Here is a 21,164-nt window from a genome sequence, read left to right as displayed (position 1 = left end):
TGACTATAACACAGGGAGAAGGTGAAAGAAACAGTAATGGGACAACAAACATGTGGAAATGAAATTTGTGCATATTTTAGGGTTCCTATAAGCTGATTCTACAATGAAATTTCAATAATCCTTTGTGGGATGTAAAAAACTTTCCTTAAAAAATAATTAAAAACTAAGTTTCAGCCATCAGGTCTTCATCATCAACCTGCGTGGGGAAGGGTAGAGAAAGCTGTTAATATCACATACATGACAGGACTGTTCTGCCACCTTTGAGTCGCGTTACTAAATCACAGTTCAAGGGCTGAATGTCTAGTTATGAAAAGTCAGAGGTTAAATGATTCGGGAATAAAATGTCATTTCATGGAAGCGAAATTAATCCTCTGAGGCTTGCAGTGCTCCCAGGATTTCTTTTCACTTAGAGGTTTAGAGTTAAGTAATTTTATTAACTGAGGAAAGGGGAAATAAATATTGATAGCTCACGTTTTTCTCCTAATTGCAAAATTTATTGCGTGTTGCATTTTAGGAATTTTTAAATCAGCAGGGCCAGAAAGGCAATGAAAGTAAGATTAAATAGCACTTTGGGTGTGTTTTTGCTTCTGTAGGTGTTACTTAAAACACTGTATTGATGACTGAAAAGATTAATTGTTGCTTATAGCTAAACAGATGATTCCCCCCCCCAAAAAAATTATATTACGGTGTGTCAGCACAAAAACTCTGTGTCCCAAGTGTGTCACCAATTTTTTCGCTTTTTTTTCCTTTTTGCTGTTGACACGTTTTATAGCACTCCAGCAGAATGTGTTGACATATATTCAAATCAGTGATTAACTGTTTAGAAACGTGCCACTCAGAAAATAACCCTGATGGTCTCTGAAACTGGCATTTTAGAAGCCTGTGTGTTTCTGCATTGATGCAGGCGTGCTGCAGAAGAGCAATATGTGACTTTAATTAACACGGCGCCTTTGTACGGTGATAAAATATTCAAATTCATCCAGTTTTTAAATTGCTCTTACCTTGCTCAGCTATGGAGATGATTGGGTACTGTGTATTGATATGTATCGTTTATTATTTAGTGCTTTCATGTTGCGTATGTTAATCCCTACAACTCTTACAGGGTCGGTCAGTAGGTTGAGGAAGGTTGAGTGATAACGGGTTGTTTAAGACTTACCTAATAAATTCACGGTCTAGGTGAAATTTGTTTCAAGGACTTCCAGGTTCACATCTCAGACTCTTAGGGCCAAGTGCTGTGATGTTTCTCCCCTGCCAGTACAAAGGGCAGCATTAAGAAGTGGGTTTTTTTGTTAGGGTAATGGCAGGGGAGAAATGGTTAAACAGCCCCACCTCAGTCCTGATTGGGGCTCCTGCAGCTGCTGTTTGCATTTTTTCAAAAGAATCACACAAAGAAACACATTTAGCATTACACTGTAGTTTGCTCTGCTACACTGATGGTGCAATCCAATGCTAGTTTTCTGGAAAGAGTTCTGTGGGCTTTTCTCCAAAATTGTCGTGTATAATATGATTGCAATATATTGTATTTATTGGGGGGGGGGAAAGGAGGTGCTTAAATGCCGTATTTTTCCGTGTATAAAACACCCCCATGTATAAGATGACCCCTATTTTTTGAGCCCAAAATTAAGAAATAAATATTGTAAATACCAAACTGAACAACTTTGATATTTTATTAAATATTCAAAACACCGGTATATTCAGTACCATATATTTAAACATAAAACAGAACAACATTACCGATATATTTAGTATTGTAATTACAGTAGGTAATTTTTTTTATTGGGGGGGGGGCTAGTCAGCATTATTATAACGTGCAGTATAAGAACTGGAGCAGCAGCGGCACTGGCATGGAGCCAGGCAGCTGAGCTGGAACGAGAGCATGTCCCCGACGGCCGGGAGCTGGTCAGCGCCGCAATGCAAGAATCATAGCTAAAGAACCCTTTAAGAGGGAATTTGTATGCTGCAGAAATCAAATTGCGTTTTTCTGCTCCACTCTCAAACATCCAGGGGAACGAACTACACTCCTCCCCTTGGGCCCAAATGGTCCGCCCGCTGCCTCCCTCCTAGCTGTAGGGCAGCTGAGTGGGAGGAGGCAGGCAGACTCCGGAGGCCCCGCGGTGTGACACGTCCCTATGGGCGGCTCACCCCGCCCCAGGCGCTGGAGCGGATTCCTCCACCGCTGCAAGGAGCTGCGACTGCCAGAGCTTCCTGAGTGAGTGCGCTTGGGGGAATGGGTTTGGGTAGCCAGGGAGTGGCTGAGGGAACCGGGTGGAAGGGACAGTGTCCAGAATGGAGGCTGCTGGGGGGAGTACCAGACCAGGGTTTGTCGTGAGGCCAACAGTGAGGGGAGGCTGGGGGGAAAGAATATGGATGGCGGCATGTATTTATTTATATATTTAATTGCAACATTCCGTGTACAGTGGACCCTCGGGTTACGTTACCTTCGGGTAACGTAGGCTAATCTTCGGGTTGTGAATGCGGCAAATCCAGAAGTGAGTTTGCCGCTCACGGGTGCCCAGAAGCGGTCCTCCGGTTATGAAATCTTCGGGATACAGCTGGGCCTCTGGAACAGATCCCGTTTGTAACCGGAGGTACCACTGTATAAGAAGACCCCCAATGTAAACTTTAAAAAAATTGGGGGGAAATGTTGTCTTACACACAGGAAAATATGGTACTAGAATGAGGGGAGACTATATGGCAACCTAGCCTAAATTCTGCTATCATTCCCCCCTGTATCTGATGTTCCTGCTGTGAATTACAGTCCTATTGTTGTCAAAATGCCATGCACAAGACTATCAGGAGGCTTGGGGAACTTTTGAGGTTTCCAGAAGTAAAGGAAATATTTCAGATGAAAATTTCAAAAAAAAACACCAAAAACAGAAGCAAGAAACAACAACCAGCATGTTTAGTGGGCTTGGATTTTGGGGGGAGGGGCAGGGCAGAAAACTGAGGAGAATGGGAATGAACAAAAGCAACTGGAATCCAAAACAGAGTTCTTCATACTGGAACGTGTGTTTTTTTACAAGTTCCAATTGTAATATATAACAGAAATTTGAATAAATAGTTTTCAACTACCAGTCGAGAAGCTTCTCCATCAGCTTCTGTAAAGGAACCTGCTGGTTCCCTCTTCATTTAAAGGGGACATAATGTAACTAACTTTATCTGAATTGGGGTCTTTATGTGCAAATCTCTTTATGGGGGAAATGCATCTTAGTGGGGCGAATGAGTGATAAAGCAACCACCCCAATTCCTAGCATAGGAATAAGGGGAAACTGACATAATTATATTCTTTTCTTCCATACACCATGCACCTATCAAGTTCACTTACTTAGTCTCGAAGTACTCAGACATTTTCCAAAATAAGTTTACTAAAGCAGGGGGGGGGGATTCATGAAAGCAAAATTCCATGCTGTTCAGTTTGAGTATTTATTTATTTTAATGGTTTTAAGATCATCTAATCAGAAGCCCCCCTCTTAGCTTCCACCTTTATCCATTATGTCAACAGAGCTTCCCAGTTTTTGATTTCAGGTAGATATGAACCATCTGATTATAGCATGTATGAGGAATCTGTGACCCTGCAAAATTTGGACTACAACACCCATCATCTTTGACCACTGGCACACTAACCGGGGTTGATGGGTGTTGGGAGTCCCAAGATCTGGAGAACCATAGTTTCCTCATGTCTGGTTTCAAAGGTTACCGTGAAGATTTATGTGTGTTATCTACTGTGAAAATATATACCGGTACATGGAATCTAAAGCTTTTTAAAAACAGATCACCCATTCCCACCTTCTGAGTAATACCCCTCCCCACTCCCTCACTATATTTAAGGATCTGGTGACTTCTGTTTCAGTGTATCTGAAGAAGTGTGCATGCACACGAAAGCTCATACCAAGAACAAACTCAGTTGGTCTCTAAGGTGCTACTGGAAAGATTTTTTTTTATTTTGTTTAAAAACAGAATTATAAATCTCAAACTTGGGGTATGTTTTTGCATTTTACACTTTAATGTTGTGACAGGGACCAGCAGTCTGCCAGACCATTCTACTGTTTCCTTGCTGGCTGCTTCCTGTGAACATTCCCAAAAGTGTTTATTCCACCTCCCCAAAGCAGACTTCCTGGTATTTGGATATGTATTGTTTGTTCAAGTTGCTGTTTGTCTTTTTAATTTGACATTTGCACATAATTCATTTAAGGGTAGGAAAAACAGTGTGCTTTTTAATGTATTGTGAATTTTGGAGGAAGGCTTCTATACAAATTTAATAAATAATTCAAACCTATCAAAATATAATTTGATCGCTATGGTGACTGATTTTGCAGAAATGTTTACGGAACTCAGGTTTTATTGAGATTCCTTCCGCCAGGTTTTCCCTTGCTTGCAGATTTCACAACATCTTTCACAACGGTGTTGGCTGATAATCAGAAATGGTCCATATTTAATAGCAGAAAAGGGTCTCAACATGCCCATCTGGAAGCTGTATCTGGACTGCAGAGTTGTGCTACATAATTGCTGGAGCAAAGCAGGTCACTTTGAAACATCTGCATAGGTAACACTTGGGAATAAGTTAGCACTTGCCCAAGGCTTGGCAGACTCCAAACACTGCAAAGCGACCGAGACTGACCCATCTTGTTATGTCTTAAACTCTGCTTATCTTGGGAAAAGCGAGGAAATTGGCAGAACTGCATTTTAAATAGCCAAGGGTGGGTTTTTCTTTTGGGGGGTGGTGGTGGTTATATATCATGCTGCAGAACAAGATAACAGATGCAAGCTTAGGTATAGAGGATTTCAATCCTAAGCATGTTTACTGGATGTTTCATTGATCAGAACCACCAGTGCAACTTGCTTCCAAGTTAATAAAAGAAGAATTTTAGGTATGAGATGTAGTTTTTTGATAGCATTCAAACTAAAAATAAGAAATAACTAATAATCACTTAATTATAAGAAATCGTTGTTATAGCTTCTAACCTTTTTAAAAAAAATTGAAACAAGTGAAACTGCTGAAAGGTTTACTTAACATTTTTTAATAATAATAAAAAATAACGAAAGGAAAGCAATTTTTCTCCCTTCTGGTTTTGGGAATGTATATCAGATCATTGATCAGATTACATGTTATGATCCAAAGACATGGATATTGTAACCACAAAACCCCCACACAAAAATGAAACTAATCTTTCGCATGACCACATTACATGCTGCTCTATACAACAATTATGTCAAGGGGCCATGCAATGCTATAAATACACTTTATTATTCCTTATATGTGACTGTCATTAAAGCTTTCTACTTATCTGGAAGAAAAGAAATCAAATGTGGTTCTGCCATGTTTTTGCAAGCTAATTGATTCCTTATGTGTGTATATTGGAGGAAGTTTTTGTTCTCAAGCCAATAGTGTTCAGTTTAGGAACAGGGAGAAGAGAAAACATATAACAAAAGTCTGGGTATAATATTTCCATGCTAGGAAGGTTAGATTTATCACCAGTTGAGGCAAACCCTAGGTTCTAGGTTGTTGTTTTTTAAGTGCATCGTAAAAATTAAAACAAGGCATTTTATCAATTATGCGCCGTTCTTCAACTGGAAAGTGGGAGACAGTGGCTGGGAGTCACACAAGTAGGGTGACTGGTTTACAAAGGAAGGCAGAGCTCTTGTGACAGTCATAGAATTATTGACTTGGTGCAGGAAATCCAAATCCGCTTGATGAAGGAAATCTAGAACTAGGTGTGGCGGTTCGCTCAACCTGCACAGGTCCCCCAGACATTTAACGGTCCGTTGATACCTGCGCTCACCACTTTGTTAATTAACCGCTGCCACCAAGCAGTCTGTCTGGCATTTACTTCACTCAGTTCAGTCAAGGAGAATATTGGAACAAAACTATTTTATTTGAAGTTTAGTACATAAGCATGTGGTTTCTGAATAAACAGTTCTTTCTTGGTTGTGTTCTTGTTAACAACAGTGCACAACGCTTTCTCCCGCCTTTGTTCCTACTCCTTCCCTTGCCACCCTCCTTCCAGCCTCTCAATACCCACAACAGGCCCCCAGACAAAGACCAAGACCCTGACCCAGAGCCGTCTTAAGGGGATCTGCCGCCCTGGCGCGGCTATCCCTCCGGCGCCCCCGCCATGCCGCCTCTCCACCGCCTCCCTCCCGCGCTTGCCGCCCCTTGGGAGGGGGGTGGGCGAGCGGGGGATGAGGGGCGTGGCGCTGGAGCGGCGGGGGGCTCTGCGCGCCCTTCCAGCGCTTCCGGGACGGGAGGCGAGGGCGGCCGGCCCGCGCTCCCGCGCGCAGCCGGCCAGCTCGCGCTCCTGTGTTCTGCTGGGCAGTCAGAGGGCGCTGCCGGCAGGCGCTGCCAGCGGGGCTGGAGGGCGGAGGCGCCCTCCACGCCATTGCGCCCTGGTGCGCCGCGCCACCAGAGTAAATGGATGAGACGGCTCTGCCCTGACCAAAAGACAAGACCAAAAGACCCCCTTCCTTCCCCGGGAGGGGTTTATATAGCCCACATAACTCCGCCCCCTAAAGGTTCTTACTGGTTATTCCTTTTAACTCCTTCTATGCCAATCCTAAGTTTGGGTGATCGCCACACTAGGCATCTCCAACCAATGACTGTTCACCCTCTGCTTGATTCCTTCCATCCCTTTGTGCAGAAGAAGGGATGGCAACGAGTACAGCAGCTTTCCCCAGCCTTTCGGGATAAGCAACACATCTGATAAGCCCCATTAGACCCCTGGAGATCCATGAGCAGAACATCCCACAATTATTTGGTGCATGTTTTTTGTGGGTTGAACTGAAAAGCAGCTGTAGAAGCTCTGCTTTTCACTGAAGCAATGGTGCTGTGGGAGGGTGTGGTTATCCCGTTTTCCCAATCAAAGCTGCACCCCCCCACACACCCTGAAGCTACTAATATACTAATGCAGGGAGATACCATAAAGGTGTACTGTGAACGGAGAGGGAAAGGCTTAATCCACCTGTCCTCCAGTCAAAACCAGTGTTTCCCATGATTACATTTAAATTAAAAGAAAAATGGGGAGAGCCAATCACATATGCCCAGGTTTGACCATGAAATAGTCTGTTTTGTGAACCGCCCTGAGACCCCCGGATATAGGGCGGTATATAAATTCTAATAATAATACTAATAATAATAATAATTTTACATAGCTGTAAAGAAACAGTGCCTTCCTTTGCACCTGGTCACCCTATTAACAAGTATCTTCAATATGCTTCCCTATTTCTGCTTAATAGACATAGGAAGTGCCTTCACCAAAGGAGTGTCCTGTCCAACCTCAGAGCCTCCAAGTATCCTTATTTTCCAGGGACAATCCCGGATTGATAGAAGTCGTCCTGGTTTCTGATCTGATCCCGGAATGTCCTGTTTTTCCTTAAGATGTCCCTATTTTCATTGGAGAAATATTGGAGGGTATGGAGCTGTGTGACCCCGGAGCCAATGAGATAAGTAACTATATAACCTTTAGAAGATACCTGAAGGCAGCCCTGCATAGGGAAGTTTGTTAATGTTTTATTATGGTTTTATATATACTGGAAGCCGTCCAGAGTGGCTGGGGCAACACAGTCAGATAGGTGGGGTATAAATACAGTAAATTAAAATGAGGAGGGGGGGAGGATAGAATAGGTCACCCCTGTTTTCATTGGAGAAATGTTGGAGGTTATGTAACCTACAGTGTTTGAGGCCTCCTATCAAGTTGAACTTCCTTTTCAGCTACCTGTTGAGCTGAGTCTCATACGATTTGCAATAAGTAGCTTCATACATCACACATTGCCAACAAACTGGCTCAGCACCCATGACCCACCATTAGGGAATCATTGCTCTGACACCACACTAGAATGTTTGACTAAATTGCCAGTTGAATTCCTTCACTGTTGAGTGACTGGATAAATCCATGCTTCCTTTGTTCCTTTAACACTAGTTCTTTGGAATTCAAATGCAAATTGCAGTAGACTCTCACAGGGTCCATTGGGATGAAGGAAGGAGAAAGAGACCCACCCCATCCCCCAGTGCAAAATGGAAATAGGGATGTTATGTGGGTGGGTGGGTAGGGAGTGTGTGGTGCTGTGGTCTAAACCACTGAGCCTCTTGGGCTTGCTGATCGGAAGGTTGGCGGTTCGAAGCCCCACAACGGAGTGAGCTTCCATTGCTCTGACCCAGCTCCTGCCAACCAAGCTATTTGAAGGCACACCAGTGCAAGTAGATGGTATGGCTCTGGAGGGAAGGTGAATGGTGTTTCCTTGCACTCTGGCTTCCGTCACGGTGTCCTGTTGTGCCAGAAGCTGTTTAGTCATGCTGGGCACATGACCCAGAAAGCTGTCTGCGGACAAACACTGGCTCCCTTGGCCTGAAAAGCGAGATGAGCACCACAACCCCATGGTCGCCTTTGACTGGACTTAACCGTCCTTTACCTTTTATGAGGTTGGGTAGACTTGCTACCTTCTCTACCAATTTTTACCAATGTCTGTGGATTCTTTGCTTCTTGAGGTGTGAGTCATGACATTAGACTAGATCATGAAATCCTTCTGGACTGAGAAGCTTCCTCCTGGGGGCCTCAGTCTGAGGGTCAGGAGCATCATTTAGTCATGTCAGGTTGAGTTAGTCACCTCCCTTTCCTTGTATTTCGTTTTGGCCAAAATGTCCGATTTCCCCAGACATTTTAGCGATTTCCACTCGGACACTGCTTCCAACTGCAGTATTCCAGATATGTCCAGGAAATTCCAGACATATGGCAACCCAGTTGTATTTTAGACACCAGGAAAACATGTACCAGTTAGACAGGGATAGCTAACGTGGTACCCTGAAGTTTTTGCTAGACAACTCCCATCATCCCTGACCTTGGGCCATGCTTGCTGGGGCCGATAGGAGTTGGGAGTCTGACAACATCTGAAGGACGCCATATTGGCCATCGCTGTTCTGGTACACTGTTCCCAATCTGAATAAATACATCAGTCTGCAAGTCAGAGGGAAAATATTTCACTTTTGGTATGAGAAATTACAAGTTAATGAACCAGAGATCAGGCAAAGGTTGTGGGTCAGACCCACCTGCTGCTGAACAATTTTACCTTCAGGAGTGTCCCTGGGTCAAAGTAATTTGTTCTTGTCTGGCAGTAAATGTCTGGATTTTAACCAGGGATATAATCGTCTATGAAAAAAAGGTAAAGGGTAGAAAGAAACCTTGTGAAAGTTGCCTTGACCCAAGAAAGCAAAACCCTGCAGGAGTTATGAATGTCTTTTTGATCCAAGTTCAGCTGCCAAAAAGACTGTGCTTAATTCCTACTTCTATCTGTAACAATGGCTAAGAGAGAGAATATTCTTTAAAATTGTTCTGGTGATCATGCTGAACTCTCAGTCAGCAGCAAAATAATAATAATAGAGAATAGTTTAAACAGGCCTCTTCTCGAATCCATTGAAATTTTAAGAAATTAACACATATGTTTTTGAAAACATGATGATTTAATTTTAAGCAGCTGCTTTTTGGATTCCTTCGCTTCCCTGCTTTATACTACACAGAAGTCATACTTTATGCCGCATGTATGGTTTTATTTTATAATGTATTGTTCCATTTTTCTGGAAAGTGTGAAGAGAATAAGAGAGGGAGAGCAAAAGTAGGGTTATGTGGAGGGGGGGAAATATGTTTAACACAAAAACAATTTTATCCACATAAAATTTATCCCCTTTTCCAAACGCTTCTCTAAATCCCTCTGGTTTTCCTGTCACCCTAGTTTCCTACTTCCTTTACTTTCCAAAATATTGGATGACCTGACTTGCAACTTTATCTTTTTACCCTTGATTCAACTCATACTTTTTTCTTGGCACTTCCTTGCTTATGACTTCTCCCTTTGTCAAGCTAAGTGAATTGAATCCAGTGTTACCTGGCAAACCCACTGAAACGAATGGACATGAGTAACTTAGGTCCTTTAATTTAAAAGTGTCTACTCTCAGGTAGAGGAGAGTCAGTGGAAATCCTGGAGCACCTTGAATGGGTGGAAGTTACTAGAAAGCTTTGGATCCAAGCCTATATATAAATGTGTTGCTGCTGGTGGTGGTTTTCTTACACACAGATTGATCTGCATATCGTTAGTGAAACATGCCATCATGTAAAAAAATGGGGCTCAGCTGAAAAGGGTCAGAAATTGGTTATATCATTGGATAGCATTGAATCTTGTGGTGGATTGTTCAATGGCACTTCAAATGCAGACACTACATGTCTGTAATTCTATAGTTCTGCAGGCATTCCTTTGTCATTTGTGCCATGCAGGTTCTTCGTATCATGGCAACTAGCAAATAGCATATCTGCGTTGCCACAAGATGGTTGCCCTGGTTTTCCTGTGTATAGATTTAAACTGAACGGTTATGCCAGAAATTCATTTTTTAAATTTTTTATTTTGGATACACATTGCCCTGTAGCCGTTATATATTTAATAATCATACAAACTGATGTGAAACCTTTTGCTAAAGTATTCATTTGCTAAAACCTTTAGGTAAGCTAAATACAGAAAATTATCTTATTAAACTACTACATTGTCACTGTATTTTATTTACAGTTACATTTGAAAACATTGTGCAACTCTTTATCCTATCTTGTATATTATTTTATTTATAAAAGTATTTCTATTCCACCATATCATACCAGGGCAGTGTACAACATTAAAACATAAAACACTATTAAAACAAGAGTGATAATAATTAAAGTGACTGGTTATTAAAACAAAAACAAAAAAGCTACAAAAGCCTGTCAGCATACAAAAGGAGTGATTGTTGTTGTCCGTTATTATTGTTGATGATATTGTTGCTTTTCAACTTGCACTTACAGTGCTTTTTGTTAATTTTAACTATTGTCTCAAGCTGACCTGACAATATTTCATACTGAGAATTAAAAGCATTTACTACAACGGACATCTTGTTGCAGATTAGAATGGTTAAAAGATGTATGCATTTGTAGGATTGATCTAATACATATGGTTTTAAATATTTGATAAGCTTAATGAAGTGTGTTAAGCATGTTCCATACAGTAATACTGTATGCATGGTTCTATATTTCACAAAATTATAACCGCTAAAAGCAAGTTAATAAAACTATTCTCTTGCATTGAATACCCCCACATATGAGCTTCTGAAATGTGCTTAGTGCCAGTCACCTTTTCTGTCCTTTCAAACATTGTTAGGGAAGGTGAAGTTTGTTCTTTAGCTGAACGGCTTGAAGAACCACAGGAAATGTCACCTCCTTGATCATCTTCCTTAACAGGTTGTGCTTTTGGACTGTTTCACCCCTACTGCAACCGAAACGCAAGATGTTACAGAGTTCTTATGCCAGTATGTTACAATCAAGGTGAATTGCCAAAAATTATCACATCCTTTGACACAAATATTGGGCTCAGATATTTTATTAACAAAATTTATGTACCAGTTTGGTGTAGTGGTTAAGAGTGGTAGACTCGTAATCTGGGAAACCGGGTTCGTGTCTCCACTCCTCCACATGCAGCTGCTGGGTGACCTTGGGCTAGTCACACTTCTTTGAAGTCTCTCAGCCCCATTCACCTCACAGAGTGTTTGTTGTGGGGGAGGAAGGGAAAGGAGAATGTGAGCCGCTTTGAGACTCCTTCGGGTAGTGAAAAGCGGGATATCAAATCCAAACTCTTCTTCTTCTTCTTCTTCTTCTTCTTCTTCTTTTGGTTATAAAAGCAAAACAAAACACACCTCCAAGCAATTTTTCAATAAGGTGCTATGGTTTTCCCATTAGTAATGTATGGAAGTGAGAGCTGGACCATAAAGAAGACTGATCGCCGAAGAATTGATGCTTTTGAATTATGGTGCTGGAGGACACTCTTGAGAGTCCCATGGACTGCAAAAAGATCAAACTTATCCATCCTTAAAGAAATCAGCCCTGAGTGCTCACTGGAAGGACAGATCCTGAAGTTGAGGCTCCAGTACTTTGGCCACCTCATGAGAAGAGAAGACTCCCTGGAAAAAACCCTGATGTTGGGAATGATGGAGGGCACAAGGAGAAGGGGACAACAGTGGATGAGATGGTTGGACAGTGTTCTCGAAGCGACTGGCATGAGTTTGGCCAAACTGCGGGAGGCAGTGAAAGATAAGGCGTGCCTGGTGTGCTCTGGTCCATGGGGTCACAAAGAGTCGGGAACGACTGAACAACAACAACAATGCATTTTATAAACAAATGGCTCCATGCACACCACCTAGCTGTCAGTGTCAGCATCAGCCTCCTTAGTCTCCATGTTGTCTCTTGAACTTAGCAGAGAGAATGGTGGGAAGAAAACTAGAATTTTTGGGTTCTGCCTGTCATTGTCTCTGACTCCCTTTACTGTTGGCCTCCCTGCTTCTGCCCTAGCAATTCCAATGGGCACCAGCCACCACTGATCATGTCCTGCTCGCATATTTCTTCCTGAATATGATTGGTCGACAGCACAGTCCTTTACATGTCAACCTAGAATTGAGTTCCTCTTGAATTCAGTGGGATTTCCTCAATAACACATACACACGTTTTATTTTTATCTTGGGGCACAGCTGGTAATTCTAAAGAGCTGAGCTAAAAAAACAACAACCAGAATTTCTTGCTTATAGTTACAATTTTTGCTTATTGTTACAATTTTTTATTTCCGTCGAAAACTTAATTTTCTCTTAAACTTTTCCAAACGATCCCATGATATTTCTGAAACTTTACTTCTTCTGCAGTTTTACTTCTTGCTTGTTTGTATATGTTTTAAATGTTGTTTATGATCTGTATTACATTTTTAAATTCTGTATCTGTACTTCACTTTTTATGCTGGTTTATTGTTTTGGCTCTACTGTATGTATTATGCACTTTTACATTTTGTCATTGGGTGGGGTTGTTTTTTATTGGAGAGTGTAAGGTGCTTTGTGGAGGAAGTTGCTCAAAAAGTGGGGTATACATTTATGAAATGCATTAAATAGTAAGTACTATAAACATGGGTCACGAATGGCGCTGTGGGTTAAACCACTCAGCCTAGGACTTGCTGATCAGAAGATCAGTGGTTCGAATCCCTGCGACGGGGTGAGCTCCCATTGCTTGGTCCCAGCTCCTGCCCACCTAGCAGTTCGAAAGCACGTCAAAGTGCAAGTAGATAAATAGGTACCGCTCCAGCGGGAAGGTAAACTGCATTTCTGTGCGCTGCTCTGGTTCGCCAGAAGCGGCTTTGTCATGCTGGCCACATGACCCAGAAGCTGTACGCCGGCTCCCTCAGTCAGTAACGCGAGATGAGCGCCGCAACCGCAGAATCAGACACAACTAGACCTAATGGTCAGGGGTCCCTTTACCTTTACTAATATAAACATACGCTCCTTGCTAGCTGCTTAACAACCCACTTTCATTTGTTTAATTTGTTTAATTAATTAATTTATTTTGTTTGCTATGGAGCCCAGGACAGCATGCTTGTTTCCTTAGGCCAAATCTTATTTTCACAACAGATTAGGCGTCTAGAGAGTGGCTTGGGAGCGGCCAATGTCGCCCAGCATCTTTAGTGGTTGAGTGGGGATTTAAACCTGGATATCCTCGGTCTAAGGTCCAACCGCAGTTGCAAAATTAGGGAACTCTGTTGGGCTCCAGGGGGCCACGTGCACATATATATTGCTGCCGACTTGCTTTTGGATCAGTGCGCCACCAAAGTTGGGCAGGCCTGCTTAGGTACATGCAAAATTTACGGTTCTCAGCCGACATAATAGCAGGGAATTCAGGGTGAACAAATGAAGGAAGTCTAGGGTATCTTTGAAGGGATAAAGAAGTGGGAGGATAATGGAGTCATTTAACTGCCTCACGTAGCTTGAAGTATGAAGGTGGATTGATGAGTCGTTCCCATAACATTTTGCTGGTGGTTTAATACGCAGCATCATTACCAAGAGAAAAGACTAAAGAACTGCAGAGGACAGGACCCTGGGCTAAATCCCCCCCCTTCTGTTTTTAAGAAAAAGTGTGTCTTTGATGAGATATAGCTGCAGGCAATCGTTTTACATTTTATGTCAGCTCCCTTTTGTCAGAGATTCATTATTGATGCTGTACTCTCCATTTTAATTCACACTTCTCCGCTAATCAATTACAGCGTTTATCCATTAATCAGGTATCCTGACAGGGTCAATAACTGCTCTTCAGTTTAGTTGGCCGCTGCATGTTCTCAAGCAAGTAGCAACAGTCAGTAGATTAGTTTAGAGCATCATTGTTTTCGCAGGCTGGTGGACATCTGGACGGGTAAACAAAGTCTAATGAGTTTTTGGGGTGATTATCCTGTTCTTGGGCTCTCTGTTGAAAACCTTAACTATTTGGCAGAGAAGCAACTTGTGGTGCTTGGAGTTTGCCTGTTTTGTTCCTTGTGTGTCCTTCTATCCAGTCTCTCTCTCTCTGTGTATATGCACCTTCTAGAATGTGCCTGTTCAAGTATATAATTTATAACAGATTCAGACATGGCAAATTATCAGAGGAATCAAAGCTTTTCATTTTAGCAAGTGGTGTAGATAACAGAGGGGGCAACATTTAATTGGACAGTTACAGTTTTGGTAGTTAAGTTGCTGTCCATAATGACGGTAACAGGTTTCAATTATCCTTTTTATGACAGATGTACCAACATTTAATTGTTTCTCGTCAAGTGTGGAGAGAAAAGGCACTTCTGTAGATTTTTCAATTCTTCTACATGTCACTTAGCTGTCTACACTATTGTTTGAGCTCTTTTCTCTCATCCTTTTTGTGGCAATGAGTTGTGTCATTCCCTCATGATCAGCACTTTTGTTGTCTTTGTTTTTTGCTGCACCTCAGAAGTCCATCTTTTCTTTCATCTCCTTCCCATTCATGCATGAGGGAACAGTTGTGCTCTGTTGTGGGGATGTTCCGCTGGATTTCAAACAGTAGGGTTTCCTTTTATTCCCTTCTAAGTAGTACAATGGAGCTGAATGTCTGTTGCAGAATGCACACACTAATATGCCAGGTTATTTGGTTTTTAAGAAGTCAATAAAAGTGGTGGGCTTAGTTGCAGTGCTTGGCTCGCCTTTTTTTTTTTTTTTTTTTGCTGTTTGCCTTTCCATCTTTGGTTATAAATCTGTTTGTTTGTTTCTGGTTATAAAATGCAATCCTCCAAATTAAATCCAAGCATGGAATCAACAAACACTTAGGGAGAGGGGAAGGGGGGGGGAGAAACACATTACTGGCAATGGAATATTTTCACACTAGCTGATTTGGCAGCCTCTGCATCATTCCTGATAAGGAAGTGAAAACCGCAGCCAGCTCTAATTAATGGGGACTATTAACAGGAAGGGAGATGGAGAGAAAGATGGACTCGTGAGTTGGTTTTGGCAAAAGCCCTAGCCTCTTTACAAGGCTCTCTATTTAGGGAAAGAAATGTAACTTTGAGGGATTTGTTTTTGCATGGTAGATTATTTCTCCAGAAGTAAAAGTGTGTGTGTGTTTGTTCTAAACATTCCATTCAAAAAGCCACCGCTAGAGGAAAACAAAACAAAACAAAAACAAAACACATACACAAGAGACATAAGAATCCTAGAGAGGTAGTGTTGAGACACTTTGTTCTAATATTCAGGAGCAATCTTCAAAATCCTTCCTAATGAGGTCATAAAAGGAAAAAAAATTGAACAAGTGGTACTTGTGTACCTCTCTGGGATGTTTCATCGAGGTCACTTGCCACTTGGTTATCCCATTTGAAAAGGGATTGGGATAGTTCAATCAAGCATTGCATTAAGAGAGAGACTTTGATTAATTCCTTCTCTTCTCCATTGTGTTGCAGATAATTTTGGTAAATTTGGGAGACTTTCTTCTTAGTCGGTGTTAGGGGCTTAAAGTTCTTGATGTGTCATGCTGAGAGTTAGCATTTATTAGTCCTTTTGGGCTCATGTGTTGTTGTTTTTTTTAAAAAAGAGTAGGCTGCGGACAGCCCTTGGATTATCTCTGACAAGCCAGGCCATTCTTTCAACATTACTGTTATCTCAGGTCATATGGAGAGATGAAGTTCTTCTGCAGTTTTCCGTTGGAACAAATACTGCGTTAAAAAGGGGAAGGCCAAGAATAAACTGTAAGTAGGAGAATGATTCACGGTGGGTTTCACTTGGAACATTGCACTTGGCCTTTTAAGTTGGATGTTTATAGGAGTGTTATTCTCTGGTTTGTGAGGCGATGCAGCAAAAGCAATGAGAGGGAAAGTTAACCATGAAGACCTGACTTTTCTTTTAGCAGGAGAAGTGGAATATGGAGTTTAGTTGCTACCAAGTCTGGTATTCAAGTTTGGAGTTTTATTGGTATGGCCTCCATTATATTTAAATATGTGGCTTATGTTGCAGTTTTAAACAACTTTGCTTTCACTGTATTGATGGCAGAAATGCATTTGCAAAATTGTACACAGGAGGATAGAAGTTTATTTAAAGCCCATATTTTAAACTTGATTCACTCTGCACCTATTTGAACCAGAAACATACTGTTAAGGCATTTAAATTGTGGATGATTTACCTTGCTTTCTCCCCGCAAACCACCCCCACCCCATAACTCCTCTCTATTCTTGTTTTTGAAAATTTGTGTGCTTGTTACTCTGGAGACCTGAGGCCTATTGGTTACACACATATTTAGGTGCTCTTTAAAAAGTGGATTTTTGACCTGATGGACCGTAACGGCTCCCAGGGTGCCACTGTGGTCATTGTATAAATCTGCCTTAGGTTTTTTTTAAGGTTTTTTTGTTTTGTTTACTCACTTGATATACCGTAACGGCTCTTAAATCTGTAATGGTCTGTTGCGTTAATCCAGAAGCTGCGCATGCGTCTGCAACCTTTGTACCTAAAAAAGAAAAAGAAGAAGAAGAAGAAAAGAAAAGCTCAAAGGAATTTTTGTTGTTGTTGGGGGGAAAAAGAGGATACATGCTCAGAATTCCTCCTCCCCACCCCCAACTGAATTAAGCGGTCGCTTTCCCCCTTTCACAGTAATTCAAAGCACTGTGGATAACTGGCTTTCCAAAATATCATGTTTTTTTTAAAAAAAAAACCAACCGATTTTTAACATATTAATTGTTCAGTTCATTAATAGAAAGTGCCGAGTAACTTGTCAGGAGAGGTGCATCTACCAGAGGTTTTTAATCAGGATTTGGGCTGGGCAAGGGTGGCTAGTTTACGTGGAAAACTGCACCTAGTGGCAAATCAGGAAGGTATTGTTATTGTTGTTGTTAATAATATTATTAATATTAATATTATTTAGATTTATATACCAGCTTTCATCATAAGATCTCAGGGCGGTTCACAGAATAAAATACAGGATAAAAACAAGTTATGGGGGAATCCAGTCCCAGAGCAACTGCTTGAGTAGTCCAGTCAGAAAGGAAATACCCCCTCTAAAAAAATGTTTAGGGGTACTGTCATTTTCCTACTCATATTGAAATACTGCCCCCTCAATGAGGCCAAACTTAGATTCACAAAATGTTTAAGGGTATGTGTACCCCCATAAAAAAAGCACTGCCAAGTAGTATTGGAAATTTAAACTCAAGTCTCTGACTTGCAGGTCTAAGGGGTGAAGCCAAGTGCTTGCTGAGGAAGAGCAACATATGGATCGTGACAATGGAAATTTGGGCCAGGGGCAAGATGGTCCATGATAAAGTCTAGGTAGAGGGCAAAGCAGAGTCTGATAGTAAAGCAGGTTGAGGCACAGGTTAACTCCTAGATGTGGATCAAAGCAGTATATTTAGAGAAGAACATAGAAACGTAGCAGAGTAATTACTCTGCTTGAATGTTAGCCTACAAAGACAATTACTTAAAGTTGGACCTCCCCCCCCCCATTATCTGGATGTCTCAGGTGGTGAGCAGTTTGAGATATTGTACTCTTCAGATTATTATTTTTTTACTTGGGTGAAGATGCAAAGCATGCAGTATCTGCTAGGAAATATACACTCTCTGCACTCTATGTTGCTGGCTTATAATCTCTGACCAGTTTATACATACGTAAAAAAAGCCATAGGATTATTGATAACTCTAACAGAAGAAAGCTTCCCACTCCCTATACTTTTTCTACAGGCAAAACAACAGCATAATAATAATAATAATAATAATAATAATAATTTGTTATTTAAACCCTGTTATTTAAAGCTACTCTGGGTGACTCCCAACAGAATTGATGATGATGATAATAATGATAATAATAAACCGATAAGACATCAGTCATTAAAAACTTCCCTGAACATATTCAGATGTCTTCTTAAAGTCAGATAGTTGTTTATTTCCTTGACATCTGATGGGAGGGTGTTCCACAGGACGGGCGCCACTACCGAGAGGAAACTATTTCAAAATAAAAATAAGCAAACTGTTACTATAAAACAGGACTGGGTTTGTGCAGAGACCAAATGTGTATGTACTTCTTAAAGAAAAAAATGTCTTTTTTATCAATAAAAAAGCCTGATGTGTGCTGGATAGGGCAGTTCAATCTGGAGTGAAAGGATGTGATTTTAAATTTCTGAAAATAGTCTCATTGGAACAGCAAGGAGGGGGAAGTCAAGATGCCATGCAATTATTATTATTGTTGTTGCTATTATTATTATTATTTTTATTAGCAACAGAAGCTCATCTTAGTCCATAAGAAAGGGCACTCTAATATTTTGTGACATTTTTGTTGGTCCAGTAAAGGTTTTGCCCAACTGTGGATTTTGACATTTCTGCAAGTCAGGGATTGGATATTGTGGTGGTAATAGTTGGTGTGATGTGCACATGGATTATTATTTAAAAAAAAAACAACTGTAGGGAAGCTATATGTTTCTTCAGCTCTTAAGAGGTCACACTTGTAATCCAGTAATTCTTCCTTTGCTGTACTGTCGACCATTATTCTGTTAGCTTGATCTTTGTTGACCATATTTCCTATAGACCAGGGATGTCCAACTGGTCGATCGCGCTCTACCGGTCGATCGCGGGGTGTCCATGATCAATCCAATGGGTAGATCACTGCCAGTTTTTTTATAGTGGGAGTAGATCGCAGTCTCTTGGAAGTTGGATGTGCCTGCTATAGACTATATTTTCTATGGCCTTTCAAAAGAATTTCTAATTAGTGCAATAACTTCTACACTTGGGTGTGAATTTCCTGGCCCTGAGCAACAGACATAGAATGAATTAATTTTTGGTTTTGTGTTAATCACACTAAATTCAGTTGGGTGATTTAGTGAATTTAGGTTTCTGTAATTTAGGTTTTCCGCCACTGTCACATTTGTACCTGGTTCTTCATTCTTCAGCGATCCTTTTAGGGTGACTCCTTGGGCTCGTCCTGTTTTGCACAGGAATTTATATGAGGTTGTCCTATTTTTACCTTGTAAGGTGTAAGATTGCAAAATGGTGACTTACTGAAGGCCACCAAGTTAGCTTCATGGCTAAATGGGGATTTGAACTCAAGTCTCACCAGTTTGGGTCCAACACCCTGGCTCTAGTCCTAACATCGCTTCAGTTGACTGTGATATGATCTCACAGGTTGGATTGTTTCCTTTGTGAGTCACAGTTTAGGCAAGAGTTGTTTGAAATCATAACATTTGCAGCTGCATTTCAAAGGGATTTTTGATTGACTTCAGTGGGACTTATAGGTAAGAGGAAGTAGGATCACATCCTTCAATCTCTGCTCTGTGATACATTGCTGTGACTTCTATTTTCCCATCATTTCCAGTGCCCCTAAAACACAAAAATGTCTGCTTTATGTAGTTGACTTACTATTTCTACTAAAAAATCCATGGTTTGGCTTCCTTGAGCAGTTTTTTAAAAAAAGTTTTGTTTTTGCTCAGCCATCTGTTCCACTTTTTAATTGTGCTGTTTGTCTACCCAACCCAAAGTATTATTGAAAGGATTATCTGTAGTGAAACAGCATAAAATTGTAGTGTGAGTTTAAGTTGGAGAGATAACAGAAGTGAGAGCGCAGCTACCAGTAAATGTATGCTTGTATATTTGGTGGATGGGGCTATTTGTCTCTCTTGTATTTCAGTATTCTACATCTGCTAGTTGTTTAAATTTATACTAATAATCCGGAGGATATTTTATCTAATTATTACTGGCACTGCTCTGAAATGTATAATTTTTACTGTGTTTTTTGAAAATGACTTTCATTTGTGATATTTTTTTGTATGTCGTAAGTCACTTAGAGATATTTTTCTTTGAAATATGAATACCCTCACAGGGTTTAATACTGTAAATGGGTTGTTGAAAAATTGGAAACCTTATCAACATTTTCCTGGGAAGGGTAAATCCAAATTAAATGCCTATGCGCTGGCAGCTTGATGACAATGGCACTGTGGGGACACCAAAAAAAACTTGCACACCGGAAGAGCACCAATACTACAAAAAAAAAAAAATTGCTACACTTACTAGTGAAGGACAAATGCAGCTCTCAGTCTTCTTAGTCTTCTTTCTCCTCTCCCTTGCTGGATGCTGCTGCAGATGATATGAGGACTAGGGGTGTTGACCAGTAGCCAGAAGTGCTTGGCTGTGGTTCAGATCCAGAGATGGCTTGTCTGGGCACATCTATTGCTGCTGGTTTCTTTGTGAGGAACGTGGTGATTGGCAGCAGCTACTGCTGTTGTCTCTTGAGCTTATCAAACATTTCCTTGTACAGTCTCAGAGTGCCTGCAATGCCACAGATCGTTTTAAGGCTGCTCTCCATGGTCAAACTGGGTAAACAGATCATTTGCATGATTTATGACTTGGAAGAGTTGGATTTTATGCAGGTTCCAGCTTGCTGGATCATGCTCACCATCCTCTTCCTCCACTTTGTATTCTGAGCTTGATTTGGCAAGTTCTTGCAGCTCTTCAACAGTCATCAATCAATACCTGTTGGGCCTCCATTAGCTCTTCCACTTCTTACTGAATGACGTCAACAAAGCCACCAGCAACAACATGCCTTGCCATCTGCACAATGTTCTCCACCACGGTGGCAGTGCTTGGAAATCCCTTGAATTCGTGCACCCATTCCGGCCACAAGTTCCGCCATCATTCACTCACTGTTTCAGGCTTGATTGCATCCAATAGGTGATGCAATGGACGATCCAGATTGGTGTCCATCGCGTTGATCATTCAGGAGAAGGTGAGCTTCGCGTAAGCAGCCTTGAAGCAGCAAATCTCCCTTACTGTGTACAAAGTTGAGTCTCTCATGATGCCCAAGAGCATTGTCCACTGGCAGCATCGCTTTAATCTGCAGGTG

The 21,164-nt window shown here is 41.3% G+C and overlaps 1 protein-coding gene and 1 long non-coding RNA gene across 3 annotated transcripts in view; one reads left to right on the top strand and one right to left on the bottom strand.

The window, feature by feature from the left end:
- The window catches only part of CLYBL (citramalyl-CoA lyase), a 183,034-nt gene that overhangs the window by 73,478 nt on the left and 88,392 nt on the right, over positions 1–21,164 (top strand). The window lies entirely within an intron of this gene.
- Positions 10,811–19,376, bottom strand: LOC117046069. Of its 2 annotated transcripts, none has more exons than XR_004426509.1 (3): positions 19,200–19,376; positions 16,711–16,793; positions 10,811–11,268 (listed from the first exon to the last, which is right to left on the bottom strand). It is a non-coding gene; the product is annotated as an uncharacterized LOC117046069 (long non-coding RNA). The 2 variants fall into 2 exon arrangements; XR_004426510.1 differs by having other exon boundaries at positions 10,811–11,265.

This window comes from Lacerta agilis, chromosome 4 (genome assembly GCF_009819535.1).
Source record: "Lacerta agilis isolate rLacAgi1 chromosome 4, rLacAgi1.pri, whole genome shotgun sequence".
In the NCBI taxonomy this organism is placed as follows: Eukaryota; Metazoa; Chordata; class Lepidosauria; order Squamata; family Lacertidae; genus Lacerta; species Lacerta agilis.
The sequence above is the reverse complement of the archived record's forward strand: the minus strand, read 5'-3'. Positions and strand labels throughout refer to the sequence as shown.